The 17713-nt window shown below is 37.9% G+C and overlaps 1 long non-coding RNA gene across 1 annotated transcript; it reads right to left on the reverse strand.

Annotated features, from left to right (window-relative positions):
• Positions 1-359: 359 nt before the first annotated feature.
• Positions 360-17462, reverse strand: LOC141278889 (uncharacterized). The gene is made up of 3 exons (XR_012332288.1): positions 17324-17462; positions 16962-17025; positions 360-1518 (listed from the first exon to the last, which is right to left on the reverse strand). It is a non-coding gene; the product is annotated as an uncharacterized lncRNA (long non-coding RNA).
• Between the last annotated feature and the right edge of the window lie 251 nt (positions 17463-17713).

Raw genomic sequence — 17713 nt, forward strand, 5'->3', positions numbered from 1 at the left:
TGGGATAGCTATCTATTTCTGGTGTTGTCATCTTGTCCTGATGTGGGTGTTGTTTCTTCTCTGAGCATTGTTTTAAAGTGAGTTTGAGGTCAGCAGTCCTCCCTATAGATCAGTCTGGCGCAGGGGTCCTTTTTAGGTGGGAAATATAAATCTGAGAGTCAATTCCCTTCAGTTTTGCTGGGCATGAGCTAGTTAAGAGTACCTGATAAGGGCCCTTCCATCTATGTTGGAGAGAGTGCTTTGAATGGTGTCTTTTTCAGCATACATGATTATGACCTGGTTGTAGGTCATGGGACATCTGATCTTCATCTAAAGATAGAATGCTGTGATAAACTTCAGAAACAAGCTTAGAATGTCCTTTTAATAATTCAATTAAACTTTTGCAATAATGTAACATAGCAACAAGGAGCCATCGAAGAATGAGTCTTAGTAAATAGTAATATCTCAAAGACAATTAACAGCACTAGAACTTAATATCCACAAAACTATATTACTGAAAGATAGTTTTTCTCTAAAAATCACCCTCATTTCTACCAAAGATAGCCAAATTAAGGCATTCTCAAGGCTAGTCCATATGCTGGGCCATAAGATAAGTCTTACTAAATTTAAAAGGATTGATATCATAGAAAGTTTGTTCTCCAACCACAACAGAATAAAATTAGAAATCAAAAATAGAAGAATATTTGGCACATTTGCAAATATATAGATATTAAACAACGCACTCCTAAATAATACGTCAAAGAAATCACAAGGGGAATTACAAAATACATTGAACTAAAACTAAAACTCAACAAACCTTATAGGATACTGCTAAAATAGTGTTTAGAGAGAAATTTATACCTCTAAACACCTATATGTTTTTAAAAGATATCTAATCAGTAACTTAACATTCTACCTTAAGAAACAAAAGAACATTCTAAACACGAATTAACCAGAAGGAAGGAAATAATAAAGATTAGAGTGGAAATACATGAAACAGAATAGAAAAACAGTAGAGAATATTAACAAAGCAGAAGTTTGTCTTCAAAAATATAAACAAAATTAACAAACCTTTAGTCTTATCAAGCAAAAAAAAAATTCACATTACTAAAACTAGGAATGGAAAACGGGACATCCCTACAGCCTTTACAGAAATAAAAATGATTATAAGACAATACTAGTGAGTGTGGAGAGAGAGAGAGAGATTTATTATAAGGAATTGGCTCATTCAGGGAGTCTGACAAGTCCCAAGATGTGTAGTCACAAGCTAGAGACCCAGGAGAGCCAGTGATATAGTGTCAGTTCAAGTCTGAAGGCTTGAGAACCAGGAAAAGTAATGGTATTCTTCGAGTCCAAATTCCAGCAGGTTCAAGACCCAGAAATAGCTGATGTTTCAGTGTGAGGCCAAAGGCAGGAAAGGACCAGTGTTCCAGCTCAAGGCAGTCAGGCAGGAGGAGTTCATTCTTCCTCATGGGAGAGTCAGTCTTTTTGTACAATTCAGGTTGTAAATTGGTTGGTAATCCAAAACTTTCCTACAACCTACAGAATGGGAGAAAATATTTGCAAATCATATATCTGATAAGGGATTAACATCCAAAATATATAAAGAACTCATATAACTCAAAAGCAAAAAACCAAACAATCTAGATAAAAAATGGGCAGAGGAAACTAAATAGATATTTTTCCAGAGAAGACATACAAATGGCCAACAGGTATATAGAAAGGTTTTCAACATTACTAATCATCAGGGAACTGCAAATGAAAACCACAGTGAGTTATCACCTTACCTGTTAGAATGGCTGTCATCAAAAAGACAAAAGATAAGTGTTGGCAAGGATGTGGAAAAAAGGAAACCTTTGAGCACTGTTGGTGGTAAATTGATACAGACACTATGGAAAACAGTGTGGCAGTTCCTCAAAAACTTAAAATAGAACTACCCTATAATTGAGCAATTCCACTTCTAGGTATTTATCCAAAGGAAATGAAAACATTAACTCAAAAAGATATATGCTCCCCCATGTTCATTGAAGCATTATTCACGATAGCCACAACATGGAAACAACCTAAGAGTCCATCAGTGGATGAATAAAGAAAATCTGATATATGTGTATACACATACAATGTGGAATATTATTCAGCTATGAGAAATAAGGAAATCCTGCCATTTGTGACATTGGATGGACCTTCAGGGCATTATGCTAAGTGAAATAAGCCAGTCAAAGAAAGACAAATACTACATAACATCACTTATATGTGGAATCTAAAAAAAAAAAAAACAAATTCAAACACATCAGAACAGAGAATGGAAAAGTGCTTGGGATGGAGGAGCTGGGGAAATAGGGAGAAGCTGGTAAAAAGAGTACAATTTACAGTTATAAAGTGAATAAATTCTGAGGATCTAATATGAAACGTGGCTATAGCTGATAACACTATATTATAAGATTGAAACTTGGTAAGAGAGTAGAATGTAAATGTTCTCATTAAAAAAAAAAGTGAGGTGATGGGTGTGTTAACCAACTAGATGGTGGAAATCCTTCCTCAATGTATACATATATCAAATCACCACAATGTACAATTTAAATATCTTACAATTGTATTTGTCAATTATGCCTCAATAAAGCTGAAATTTTTTTTCTACAAAGAAGAGTTCAGTCCCGTATGGCTTCACTCATGAATTTTATGAAATGTTTAAAAAGAATGAACTCTCAGTTCCTAAAATAACTAAACACAGAATTATCATATGACTGAGATTTTCTAATCCTATGTATAGACTCATAGGAATTGAAGGCAAGGATTCAAACAAATCCTTGTATGCCAATATTTATTACAGTGTTGTTTACAGTAGCTAAAAGGTAGAAATAACCCATGTCTCAATCAACAGATGAATGAATAAACAAAATGTGATATATACAACCAGAGAAGCATTATTCAACCTTTAAAAGGAATCAAGTTCTGATACATGCCACAATATAGATGAATCACAAAAATATTATCCTATATGAAATAAGCCAGACATGTTAAGAAAATAATACAAGGAGGAAATATTTCCCAACTCATTCTATAAGGCCACGGTTGCTCTGGCACCCAAACCAAAGAAATCACAAGAAAGGAAAAGTACAGATCGATATCCCTTGCAAATATAGACATAAATCTCCTCAGAAAAACACATGTGAACTAAATCCAGCAACATTTAAAAAGGATTATACACCAGGACCAAATGGGATTTATTTCAGGAATGAAAGATTGGTTTAACTTACAAAAATCAATCGATGTAATGCACCATATTAATGGAATAAGGAACAAAAACCACATGATTATCTCAATTGATGCAGAAAAAGACATTTGACAAGATCCAACAACCTTTCATGATAACAACACTCAACAAATTAGGAATAGAAAGGAATTTTTCAAACTGATAAAAGCCATCTAAAAAACTCAGAGCCAGCACTATACTTGATGGTGAAATACTGAAACTTTTTCCTCTAAGATCCAGAACAGCACAGGATGTACAATCTTGTCACTTCTATTCATCATTTTATTGGCGGTCCTAGCCAGTGGAATCAGGCAAGAAAAAGAAAGAAAAGGTATCAAAATTGGAAGGGAAAAAAGTAACACTATCTCTATTTGCAAATGACATGATCCTGTATAGAAAATACTAAGGAACTCCAAAAAGCTATTAAAATTAATAGTGTGGCAAGATCAATATGCAACAGCTAATTGTTTTTCTGTACACCAGCGATGAACAATTTGAAAATGAAGTTAAGAAAACAATTTTATTTATGAAAGCATCAAAAAGAATAAGATAGGAATAATTTTAACAAGTGCAAGACTTGTGTACTGAAGTCTACAAAACATCACTGAAAGAAATTTAAAAGTTCTCCATAAGTTGAAAGACATCCTGTGTTCATGGATTGGAAGACTTAATAATCTTAAAATGGCAATTGTCCCCCAAATTGATCTACAGATTCAATGCAATCTCTGTCAAAATTCCAGTGACTTTTTTGCAGAAATAGAAAAACTCATCTTAAAATTCATGTGGAATCTGAAGAGACCCCAAAGAGCTGAAACAATCATGAAAAGGAACAAAACTGGATGCTTCCTGATTTCAAAACTTACTACAAAGCTACAGTAATCAAAACAGTATGGTACTGGAATGAAGACACACATATAGACCAATGAAATAGAGTAGAGAGCCCAGAAATAAACCCTCACATATATGATCAAAGAGTATTTTTATAAAAGTGTCATGACTATTCAATGGAGAAAGGACAGTCTTTTTAACAAATGGTGCTCTGAAAACTGGATATCCACATATAAAAATTTGAAGTGGATCCCAACCTCACACCATGCACAAAAACTTATTCAAAATGGATTGGAGAACTAAATGTAAAGCCCAAACTACAAAGCTGTTAGGGGAAAAAGCCATAAATCTTCATGGCTTTGGGTTAAGCAGTGGTTTCTTAGACATGACACTGAAAGTACAAGCAACAGAAGGAAAAAATAAATTGGATTTCATCAAAGTTAAAAAATTTTGTGCCTCAAAAGACACCATCAAGGAAGTGAAAACACAACCCGTGGAACTGGAAAAAAATTTTGCAAATCATATATGTGATAAGGGATTAGGATCCAGAATACATAAAGAATATCTGTCCCTCCATGATAAAAAGACAATCAATCCAATTGAAAAGTGGGCAAAGGAACTGAATAGACATTGTTCCAAAGAAGGTATACAGATGGCCAAAAAGCACAAGAAAAATGCACAATATTATTAGTTATTAGGGAAATGCAAATCGAAACCATGAGATACTACTTTACATAGTAAAGTACATACTACTTTACATACATACTACTTTACATACATACTACTACTTTTAATACCTGATGCTAAGTCAAAAAAGCCAGACACAAAAGGTCACATATTGTATGATTCCATTTATATGAAATGTCCAAAGTAAGCAATTCATGGAGACAAAAAGTAGGCTAAGGGGTCAGGAGAGGGGCAATTTGGGGGAAATGAGGAGGGACTGTGAATCATTTTCTTTTTGGGGTGATGAAAGCATGCTAGATTAGATGGCGGTAACGGTTGTACAACTTTGTGAACACACTAAAGACAAATGTAATTATTTACTATTCATTAATTTACAAACCCTGTCTCTCTACTGGGCATATCATCCTTCTGCCCAATAAGCAACTTTGCAGTTGAAACGCCATACTTCAGTATTTGGAAGTTTGAGAGCTCCTGGTAGGAATATGCCCTCCAAGAAAAAAAAATCCATATGAGGTAGAAAAAAAGAATATCCTTCACTTAGAAAGAATATTTATACAAAGATTAAGAAATTTTCCCATCTTGAGAAGTGTGGGAACTATTACTGAACTAATTCTAAAGAGACGTGTTAAGGTTCAGGGCGCCATGTGTACTGATGCAGATAGACATCATTCATAGTACCTGAGAATTCTCATTTCCATATACAGCAAGCCAGGGCGATAAACACAGCTTTGATTGATTTTTCCAGGAAAAGAATGTGCAATATGGTGTAAGCACATTTCTTGTGTTTTTTTTTTTTTTCTTGTTTTTTTTTCCTGAAGAGAATGGTTCTGAGAAAACCACAATAAGCTAGAAAGAATTCTGTGAGTTGCTTTTCAACTTCTCGTATGGGAGCCCCAGGGCTCATTGGAATGGAAGGGTCCCTGCAGCCTCCTATCTGTGCTCTTTGAGATCTAAGCCATTTCTTTCAGTCTCTCCAATAATTGCTTTTTTCCACTAAAAATTTAATAGATAAGCCTACTCCAGTGAATTGCCACGTAGCTCACTGAGATAAAAATTAAAAACTGTGAAAAAAGTAATTAGATCTTGAACTTAATATGCCCCAAACAGAATCATTGATTTCTAACCCTTCCAAACCCATTCTTCCCCTAGTTCTCTTCATCTCAGTATATGGCATCACAAACCATCTAATTGCTTAAGCTAAAAATCCAGGAGACTTCCTTATTCCTCCCTTTTTTTCACCTCCAACATCCAACACATTATCAAGTCTTATTGGCTCTAACTCCAAAACGTCGCTTTAATTCATCTACTTCTCTCTAAGCCCACTGCTACTATCCGAGTCCAAGCCATTATTTTCTCTGACGAGGACCACTGCCATAGCCTCCTAACTGGTCTTCCCAACTCCACAGTCACCCCACTGCGAGCCACTCTCTCCTGAGCTGCTAGATTGGCCTCAGCAAGAAATTCACTTCCCTACACAAACCCATCTCCCGAAAAGTGTCCCATGGCATGTAAAATAAAATCCAAACCACTTACAAAGCCCTGTTCTCTCAGACCCCTGCCTCCCCCTCTGACCTCCTCCACTTGCCCTCACTTGCTAGACAGCAGCCTTCTTTCTTTTCTGCTAACACTCCAAGCTGACCCCCAGTTTAGGTGGTTGCATATCTGAAACCTTCTGGTCATTTCAAGTCTCAGCTTAAGAATCACTGCCTCAGAGTATCTTGAGTGATGACTAATCTCATACCTTTCCCATTACATTGTGGTATTTTAATCATAGTACTTATCTTTATTTAAAATTTTTGGTTCTATTTGTATCATCTATGAAATGTAAGCCCCACACAGGTAGTCTGTTTTGTTCCTCACTTTATCCCCAGATCCTAGAAGACTGCCTGGCACCTAGTAGGAACTCAATAAATGACGTGTTTAATGATTACATGTATTTCAGGACTGCATTTCCTGAGCCCTACATCACTTCCTAAAAGCTAGTCAGTTCTTCCCACAAGCATTTTTTCAGTGCCTTATTAAGTGCCAGGCGTGATGCCAGGAGCTAGAGGCATGAAGCCTAAAATCTTACCTTTGCACACCTGTGCACACTGTTGGCCAGCTGGGGGCCCTCAGTAGATTTTGATTGATATGGAATGATTTATTTATTATGCCCAGCTGAGATTACTAAAGAGGATATTGAACATTTTGACAGTTTCTTCAATCACTATGGAGACAGAGACTGTTACCATATTTAAAGCACAGATTTGCCAACTTAAAAAGATGTTGGGTCGCTAATAATAACATACTAGTATGTTATTATGGTTGATATTAAGAAAACAGACTCAGCATAGAACATCCCTAAACTGATGGTTACTTGGTGAGCCCCCTGTGACAGGAAAGCGGCCAGTGCCCAAGAGAAAGTCCCATTCACTCGGATGCCAGTCTGTAGTAGCACTGGCCCAAAGGCAAAGGCTGAGTCCAGGATGAGCAACACGCTGCCGGAGACCCAGCATCTCAAAGTACCTGCCAGACTGGGCTGTGTCAAGCAAGTGTCTGGCTTACAGCTTACAGGCCATCATGTGAAATCAAGGCAATTCATGAAGTGTTTGCTGAGCACCTATAGCGTGCTCCAGACCCTCTGCTGCACATGGGAGATACAGACCCAGACATAGTCTGGTGAAGCTGAAGTATGGTTCATTTATTGAAACCCAATGCTCAGCTCTCTTATCATTCTTTGAAGACTAATTTGAAGCCACTTTAAAATAATTTTACAAATACCAATTCCCTTAATCTTTATCAACTTTAGGTGGTTACTATTATCCCCATTTTAAAAATTCAGGAAGTTGGGATACAGAGGGATTAAGTGCCTAGCCTAAGGTAACACATCTGGTAAGTGGTAAGCCTTGCTCAGATATCACCAGCATCTTCATCTGACTCAGTGCCCTGACTCTTCTCTAAGTATCCAAACTCTGCACCTCACCCTGGATCTAGTCTTGCTCCTCTGGAAGGTGATCTCCTTGACTTGATATCCTCCTAACTTCCTCCTCTGCTTGTTGCTTTTGTTAACATCTCAACCCTCCCTTGCCCGTAGTCTGAACCGACTCTTTCTCTGATTTGTGAAACCTCGTCGTCCTCCCAACTCCCGGCTCCAAATTGTACTGACAGCAAGTGTCTGTGGGCTATGAAGACTATATCCAAATGGGCTGGTGGTTTTGGATTTATCAATTCAACAAAAAAACTGGGACGTTGTGATTCCCACATAGACGTCTTGGAAAATGCATTCATATAGGAACTGAAGACTACACAACCACGGACAAGTATTTTGCATCTCTACAAATAAGTTGCAAGATAAATGCAAGACTGTTATCTTTTCCAATAACTTAATGTGCCAAAGGGACACGAACAATGAACAACAGAGGTGAGAACAGCACTGCAGATAGACAGCACACTTTAAAATGTGGGCCACTCGTGGGGAAATTGTAATTGTCATTTTCAATTTTTTAACACTCTTCTACCCTATTGCCCTCCAATCTTTTTAATAAGGCATTTCTGTGTATGTGTGTTTATGTGTGTGTGTGTTTTCACATCGGAAGGAAATGGCTATGTACAATTGTAATAAATAGGAAAGTCAGTCGGCAAGTGATTACGAGCTCCACAATGAGTCATAAATATTAAATTTCGCTTGGACCATTTGGCACTCGGCAGTGTAGTTTCCGAGATAATGTGCATATAACCCCAGGTCTTATCAGTTTATGAACCAAAGGTTATGACCACAGTAACATTTTATCCTTAGGTCCTCCTGGATTATATAACCTCTTACTTTCTAAGGGGCAAGCGCTAAGAGAACCCCCTTTTCCCTTTATTACGTTTTGCTGAGAGGCCCAAAATAGGGGGGTTATGGGTTCACGTGTAATTTTCCCTGTTCCTCTGCTGTCCTTACATTCCAGCCGAACCCTTGCCATCCCTCTGATCTGTTTTCTAATCACTTGGCCTAGAGTGCTTCCTATATTCCCCTGGGGCTACTTACGAGGAACCACTGACCTAACCTTTATTCTTGTGCCCTTGTATCCTATACCGTCACTGCTGCTGCCACCTGGAGCTCGGTAACTGCCTGGCTATGACTCTCCATCACTGAATGTCACCTGCCATGATTCTCTATGCTGCCCATACTCTCAGACCACTCATGTAGTGGCCCTGACTGGCTTTTCACCTCTGCTCCCCACATCTCCTGCTGATGGGGGAAAGTTTACTGCCTTACGTCTCGCTGTTTGGAAAGTAAGAGAAGGGGGTCTTTTAGTACAGTCACGCGAGCATCCTAATGTTGAGACCTAGTTGTTTTTAATTAATTAATTAATTTGTTTATTTATTTATTTTTGGCTGTGTTGGGTCTTCGTTTCTGTGCGAGGGCTTTCTCTAGTTGTGGCAAGCTGGGGCCACTCTTCATCGCGGTGCGTGGGCCTCTCACTATCGCGGCTTCTCTTGTTGCGGAGCACAGGCTGCAGACGCGCAGGCTCAGTAGTTGTGGCCTAGTTGCTCTGCGGCATATGGGATCTTCCCGGACCAGGGCTCGAACCCGTGTCCCCTGCATTAGCAGGCAGATTCTCAACCACTGTGCCACCAGGGAAGCCCTCTAGTTGTTTTATTTTGCATCCTTCTCTTACCCTAAACACTTAGGGTGCCTCAGGGTGGTTCAGATATAACATCACTCCAGTCCTTGAACCAGTGCCCTCCTCAGCTCACGCCCTATTGTTGAGTCTGGTGCACCCTGTAATCTGCCCCCCAGTCACCTTTTCCAAGGCGTCCAACATAACTGTCTATGTCTGAACTCTAGTCCAAGTTTTTTCCTAAGTCCCAAGGAAGTGTCACAGCATTTAGTCCTGGGTCATTCCCATTTGCCAATTTGTGACTGGGTGAATTGAGAATGCACAGTACAGGAAATGGTTTTGATAGCAGAGACGAGGAAGGCTGGATCTGGAGTGGGGTAGCCAGTGCTGAGAAGCCAGACAAAAAGGGAACTCAGTGCTTACTCCACTAGGCCATTGAGGATATTAGAAGTCAAACATGAAACTGAAGGGCCAGACCACTGTAAGTGAAAATCTTGGAAAGCCAAGAGAATATATGGCCCAAGTGCAAAGCAGATTGGAGGTCCAAAGCCAACTCATGTGGTTGCACAGAGAACGTATCAAAAAAGGCAAGAAAATGCACACACAAGGGTGGCAGCAGAGTAAGAACAGCAACAGCAGCATCAGGGAGGGATCTGGAGACTGAGGCAGCCACCTTCTCAGACGGAACCATCTCTATTCCCTTGCTCACTTGAAAGCTGATTGCAAGTCAACCTGGCCTGAAGGCCTGAGGGGAATGATATCAGAAGATAGCAGAGGGCAGGGGAAAGGCAGTCATTTAAGAGATAATTTCTTTAGAATAACCATGACATCAAGGAAGATAGATAGCATGTTATAGAAACTCCGCAAGCTCATGAGCAGGTTAGGTTCTGGAAGTTCCTAAACCTGGGGACTTCCTAAACTGCCCCTAAGTCCACTTGTCTACACATCCAAAGGAACAATGTACATGGGACCACTGATACCATCTGTTGGTGGTGGACAGGGTAGATATAATTTGTCCCTGGCTTGCATCCATAAAATTCCAAAGTTGAAAATCCCTAAATAGACAAGCTTCTTTACGAGCAAAAGCAGAGAGTAGATGGAGGAAAACCTTGCATGAAAAGTGAGTAATTTGGGCATCTGGGTCTTCCTTTCCTCCTAAAGCCCTCATCTGCCCATGCCACCATTGTTCAGTCCTCTACATGCTAATCAAATTCAACAAGCATTTACTGAGGGCTCTGAGAGAGCCAGGCACTGTGCTAAGCATCAGGAGAGACAAAGAAAAAAGTCAGTCCCTCCCTCCCTCCCTTCATTTTTGGCTGCATCAGGTCTTCGTTGGAGCGTGCGGGCTTCTCTCTAGTTGTGGCGCGCAGGCTCCAGAGCGCATAGGCTCTGTAGTTGCGGCATGCAGGCTCTCTAGTTGTGGTGTGCAGGCTCAGTAGTTGCAGCACACAGGCCTGGTTACCCCGCGGCATGTGGGATCTTAGTTCCGTGACCAGGGATTGAACCCACGTCCCCTGCATTGGAAGGCAGATTCTTAACCACTGGACCACCAGGGAAGTCTCCAATTCCTGCTTTCAAACAGCTTTTAATTTAGTGGGGGAATCAAATAACTACAAATAATTATATCTTCCAAAATTACAGGTACCCCAATAGGGTACAAGAGTCTTGAAGGATGCTTTGGTTTGCCAATTTGAGGAAAGATCTGAGGAAGCATTTGAAACAATACATGAGAAATGCATGGAACAGAGGCTTTGGGTAAAGATGACTGATCGAGTACATGCATTTAATTTCAGTCCCTTCTAAAGCCCTCTACAGTTGCACAGAAGAGATTTTTTAAGGCATACACCCACAAGAACAAAACAATGTGGGCGAGAAGACCACAGTCACAAAACGTTGGAATCTGGGAAGCGATAAGGAAAGCTAAGAAAGCTAAATCCTAAACTGGCAGTGGGGAAGCCAAGAAGAAAACGGATTTATTCCACAGAATCTACCAAAGGCTCTAGAACTAATCACTGCAAGTATCTCTGGAACTAGGCCTTATTGGTGGCATTAAATCCAGAGAAAAGCCTGGTTAAGAAGGGTGAGGTCCTGATCCCTTCCTCCACTCTGTACAGTCAAGTACTACCACTCTCCTACCTTCTTCCTAGTGAACAGAAACCAGAGAGTTTCTAATTGGAGGATGTCAGAGATAGTCAAGGGTGAAAGTGTAATATGGAAACAGGAGGAATAACTGAATATTATGTTGAAAAACCAAACCCTCTTCTCTCAGTTAATTTCCAGAACACTGTCAGAGAGAAGGTCCCTGCAGGATACTAGTGAGGCACTGGAGAGCTTTTCTGTGAAATCTTTCCAACCCAAAGGAAATGAAACCTCATTTCCATACAGGGAGGGTCACACTGTACTAACCTCACATCCATGCTCAGAGAGTCCAGCCAGGTTTATAGTGCCTCATTGTGAAAATATGAGCACTCCTAGGTCTCTGCCCAAGAGAAATGAAAACACATGTCCTCACAAATACAAATAAAAGTATTTGTGAGGACATGGGTTCATAGCAATGGATGTTCATAGCAACATTATTTACAAAAGGCAAAAAGGAGAAATAACCCGAATATCCATCAATGGATGAATGGATAAATAAAATGTGGTATATCCATACAATATAATAGTATTCAGGAATAAACAGGAATAAAGTACTGATACATGCCAATTTGGATGAACCTTGAAAACATTATACAAAGTGAGAGAAGCCAGTCACAAAAGGCCATATAATGTATAATTCCACTTATGTGAAATGTCCTGAATAGATAAATCCATAGAAACAAAATAGATAGAGGTTTCCAGGGACTGGAGGGAGGTGGGAATAGGGAGTGAGTGGTAATGGGTACAGGGTTTCTTCCTGGGGTGATATAAATGTTCTGTTATTTGATAGTGATGATGATTGTACAACTCTGTGAATATACTAAAAACTACTGAATTGTACCCTTTAAAAGGGCACACTTATGGCATGTGAATTACATCTCAATAAACCTGTTATAATAAGTATGTCTGCATACCACATACGTGCACAAAACCAAAATTCGCCAGACATCTGAGAAAGGGTGTAACTCAGGACTGCCCATTAGAAATACAAGCCACATATATACTTTGAAATTCTCTAGTAGCCACATTTAAATTAGTAAAAATTTTCATGATATATTTTATTTATCCCTAATATTATCATTTCAACATGTAAGAAATGTAGAAATATTAATGACATATTTTACATCCTTTCTTTCATTCTAATTTCTCAAAATCCAGAGTGTGTGTTACACTTACAGTACATCTCAGTTTGAACTAGCCACGTTTCAATTACTCAATAGTCCATATATCTAGTGGCTACTGTATTAGAGAACATGGGTCTAAAATTAATGATATACCAAAATAAACACAAAGGAAAACAAAAACCAAATTTTTTAGAGAAAACAAACTACAGGGAGGAAAAAAAATTTTTTAAATAAGGTATCAGGATTTCCCTGGTGGCACAGTGGTTAAAAACACGCTTGCCAATGCAGGGGACACGGGTTCGAGCCCTGGTCTGGGAAGATCCCACATACCATGGAACAACTAAGCCCATGTGCCACAACTACTGAGTCTGCACTCTAGAGCCTGTGAACCACAACTGCTGAAGCCCGTGAGCCACAGCTACTGAAGCCTGCTCACCTAGAGCCCATGCTCTGCAACAAGAGAAGCCACGGCAGTGAGAAGCCCGTGCACTGCAACGAAGAGTAGCCCCACTCACTGCAACTAGAGAAAGCCTGTGTGCAGCAACGAAGACCCAATGCAGCCAAAAATTAGTTAACTAATTTAAAAAAAAATAAGGTATCAGAGAATTCCCTGGCAGTCCAGAGGTTAGGACTTGGTGCTTTCACTGCAAGGGGCCCAGGTTCAATCCCTGGTGGGGGAACTAAGATCACGCAAGCCACACGACGTGGCCAAAGAAAGAAAGAAAGAAGATATCATTAATATGCTCAGGGTAAGAAAAGATTTGGACTCATGGAACAAGAACAGAATACTTAAAAAAAAAAGACCAGAGGACCAAAAAAGGACTATTAGAAATTTAAAATATGATAGCAGAAATTAAAAATTAAATAGAGGTGTTTAAAGATAAAATTAAGGAAATTTCCCTTGGAGTAGAGCAAAAGGACAAAGAACTAGAAAATTAGAAAAAATAAGAAAATTAGAAAACTAGTCATGGAGAAGGGAGAAAATAATCAGGACTCAAAATGGCTTTGGGACTTCTCAACAGCAACACTGGAAGCTCGGAGACAACGGACGAATGCCTTAGAGATTGGAGGAAGAATATTTTCCAACCCCAAATTCTATATATGATCACTCTATTAGTTGAGAATGAGGGTAGAGTGACATTTTCAAACACACAATGTCTCAAAAAGTTTACCATACCTACCTCTTTTTTCATCAGGCGTCTGAAATATGAACACTATCAAAATTAATTGGAAAATCAAATTCATACATACATAAAAAAGGAAGACTTGAAATTCAGAGAGCAGGGTGAGGAGAAAAAGGTTAAAGATCCCAGAATAACAGACGTATATCAGAGAGAGAGAGAAACCTGTCCAGATTGGAGCAGGTGAGAAGGTCCCAGGAAAGCCTTCTTTAAAACTGGTAGAATAACCAGTATATCTGAATGCCTTGAGAAGGGATTTGAACAACTGGTGGAGAGTTTAGGATGAATTAATGATAAACAATAAAAAATTAACAAAAGACAATTACTAGTCTGGAATTTACCCCCTCCCCACCAAAAAAAAATGTGATATGAAGTGGAACATTGATAAAATAAGAGTGGCCCTGAGGTTGTGATTATTGTGGCTGGGCACTGGGTACCTAGAGGTTTACTATACTACTGTGTATATCTGGATTTTTTTGGTTTGTTTTTAATATTAGATACACAGGGGGGGAAAATGTGTTCAGTATACTGCATGGCTCAGATGTAAAACATTTGTTAAACATAGTAATGTTAACGTTGGCTATTGATATGATCATAATTATGACATAACTATATTGGGACGAGGAGAAAATGGAAAGTGTATGGAGTGGCTCATAAAAAGGAGCTAATTCTTAATCTTCCATAGTGGGGGCTTCGGCTCCAACCAGTTGTCTTCAAACGTTAACTTGTGTAATGTCATTTGTTTGTTGGCTCTTGATCTATTTGATGCCCTCCCCCTGAAACTATATTTCTCAAGCTTCCTTACCAGCTAGTTCGGGGCTAGATTCAGCCAATAAAATAGGCAGCAGGAGGAAGAAAGAAGCTAGGGCGTCCCTCCTCCCATTTTTCTGTGCTTCTAGAAGGATCTCTGACAGTGGCTGCCCCTTCTCCATGGTTTCTCTCTCCCCAGGCCAGACTAACACCTCCTTCCATGGCCCTAGCTCTCATCTTATGGATTCTAAGTCAATTCAACACTACAATCATCCTTTTTAAAGAATACATGAGCAAGCTTTATATTATCAATTGAAAAATTTAATCATTGCTTTATTTCCTCTTTGAGTTTTTCAAAATTTCACTCTACTTCCTTGAGATAATTTTATATAAATGTAATGTTGAAAGTCTTTCATTAATCATGGGATCAAACAACTGTAAAACAAAATGTATATATAAAAATTTCAAATTGGTTTAATTTCCTGTGACCTTAAGTCTTCATGTGATCAAATTATTTCTGGAATAAGTTGTCATTACAATTCTTATTTGTAAATATTTGATCTAAACAACAGTTATATTTTATAAATTTTAGTAAGTAAAATATAGGAAGTAGAATTTTAGTATAAGTGCCCTCCAATGAGAGAAATTTTTTTTTCTCAGTTAGTACATGTATCGATGGATGAAAATGGCTTATTGCCAAAATCAAATAGGGTCACCATTGATTCTTTATCCATTATTTACTTCTGTAAATGTAAGCCCTGAGAAACCACGTTCACACATATATGGTATGAATATTATGTTTTCTTTTAAAAATCTGTGTCACTTGATTTTTTAAAACTCCTTCCTGGTTATAAACCAAAATAAACACAATGCTCTATCATCAAAAGTTCTTTAAAGATAATATATATGATGTACAATTTAATTGGATCCTTCTGTGATTTTGTGGAATGTGAAAAATCGGAAGCCACTTGAATTGCAAAATTTTCTTTATGAGTTAGACATTTGAGTCATTTACGTTTTATATATCAGGAAATATAGTCTTTATCCAAATTTAGAGAATTGTTATTAATTATATTTGTTACTCTTCAATTTAAAGGCATCATGTTTAACTTCAGAAAGAATTGAGAAAGAGCATAATATTGTGAACCTTAGTATACTTTGCAGTTGCATTACTTTCTGATGAAATACTTTTATCTAATCACAAGCTTTAAATATACTTTCATCAAAACCCTGGAGCTACAGATTTTGCTATTCAGGTTATGAGAATTCTCTGCCATATAACTTAGTTAAGAAGGCTGACGCTTATTTTCTACCTATCAGTCATATAAAATCTATTTTCCATCAGAAAAAGTCTGATTCTATTTTTCAATTGCAGTAAGCATATTATTATGTATTTCAGGGAATATGTTTTTTTTAAATAGATACAGAATAATAGACTACATCTTGCAAAATATATTATTAAAATTATTCAGGATTAAACTATTATAGAGCTAATGTAATTAATACATCCATTCTCTAATAAGTTTTATTAAACTATTATAGAGCTAATGTAATTAATACATCCATTCTCTAATAAGTTTTAAGGTAATAAATCAATGTCCTATTACTCATTTTCTACCTCATGAAAATGTAAAATGTTGCTAAAATTGTGTTCTTTATGAAGCAAGAAGTATGATTAAAAAGGCATGAAATTCAGTAAATATATTTTGACCCTTGGCTTTTAGGAGTAATAAGAATGACATTTAAAAAATCAGAAATAACTCTACTTATCCATTAGACATTATAATCAAACTTTACTTATGTATTTAATGAAAAAGCATATCCTGCTAAAAATTCGATAACTGGCTAGCCTCTTTTTTGTTAATAGGAAATGGAAATTCTAAATATTACATGAGATAAAATAGTTTACTATATTTGAAATAAACATTTTGAAACATATTTTTGATAAAGTAATAATTACCATTAAATAACACATCAGAATTTTAAAGAAATCACACAGAAGTTTCATCCATGGGTTTTACCCACTGTGTCTTAAAAATCTGGATAGTGCTGGGAAATATCCTAGTTATATTTAAAAGAATCCATAATGCCAATCTATACTGTTTCGGCTGTTAGAAGGTGCTTTTTGTTCTCAGCTAACTATATATGTCTAAGAATAAATATGCTGAGTAGTTGAAATGAATTTGTATTTAGATATTTTTTAAAGCTGTTTGCAGTGTTCAATATTTTCTACCACTTTGCTTTGCTCTTATGGGACCTTCCCTCAGAGTTACGCAATCTCAATAGTCAGGGACTTAAATAAATTTATCACTACTACCATACTCTATCATATATCTGACTTCTGAGTGTGCCAACAAGGACAAACATAGCCACTTTCCAAGAATAAGCTTCACCCTTAAGAGTGATGCAGTATGTATAAGACAGGACATCTTACCAGGTAATGGGGACTTGATCCATCCTTAGCAAGCCTCCTCCTTTAGTTGGCACTCTTGAGATTTCTATATACCAGGAAAGATTTTTGGATGAATGAGAAGAAATGCCTTTGTTTTGTCAACTGAGAGAAAAGCTATTGTGAACTCAGACTCAATTTCAGCTACTGAAATTTTAGGAAAGTGCATATATGGATGTTGAAAGCCTAAAATTTAACATCTAAATCTGTGCCTGCAAAACCCTTGGAAAATCTTTGTGTACCCCAATTTGAGGACTGCTGGCCTAGTCCATTTTCTCCTTGCAGGGTTTAGGTTCAGCTAATGGTCTTCTATGTGGTTTTTGCGGTTTGTGTGAGACGTGACATACTTATCAACTTGCCCGAGGTTTCCTCTATGAAATCTCTATCCTTGAGGACCCCTGGAATATTTGACTCCAGAAATGACAGTGAACATCTAGGCTTTTGGACTTGGTCTAATCTCTCTTCAAAGACCTGCTCCAGTTCTCTCTGCAGTGGTACAGGAAAGGGTGGGCCTTTTAAACTCCTTTGGTCACAGTCACTTCCTGATTAGTGCATGAGCTGAGAAATTGCCCATTGTGAAGTGCCAGGATAACACTTCCTGTGTAACACAATTAACAAGCTCTCGAGGGAGGTCATTGCTATGTTTTAACCTCATCTTGCTCACTATTCTGTGGACTTCATTTATACCCTCAGAAAACATTATTTTTTAAAGTGTTAATATAAATGATTTTAATTAT

This window comes from Tursiops truncatus, chromosome 6 (assembly GCF_011762595.2).
Source record: "Tursiops truncatus isolate mTurTru1 chromosome 6, mTurTru1.mat.Y, whole genome shotgun sequence".
NCBI lineage: Eukaryota > Metazoa > Chordata > Mammalia > Artiodactyla > Delphinidae > Tursiops > Tursiops truncatus.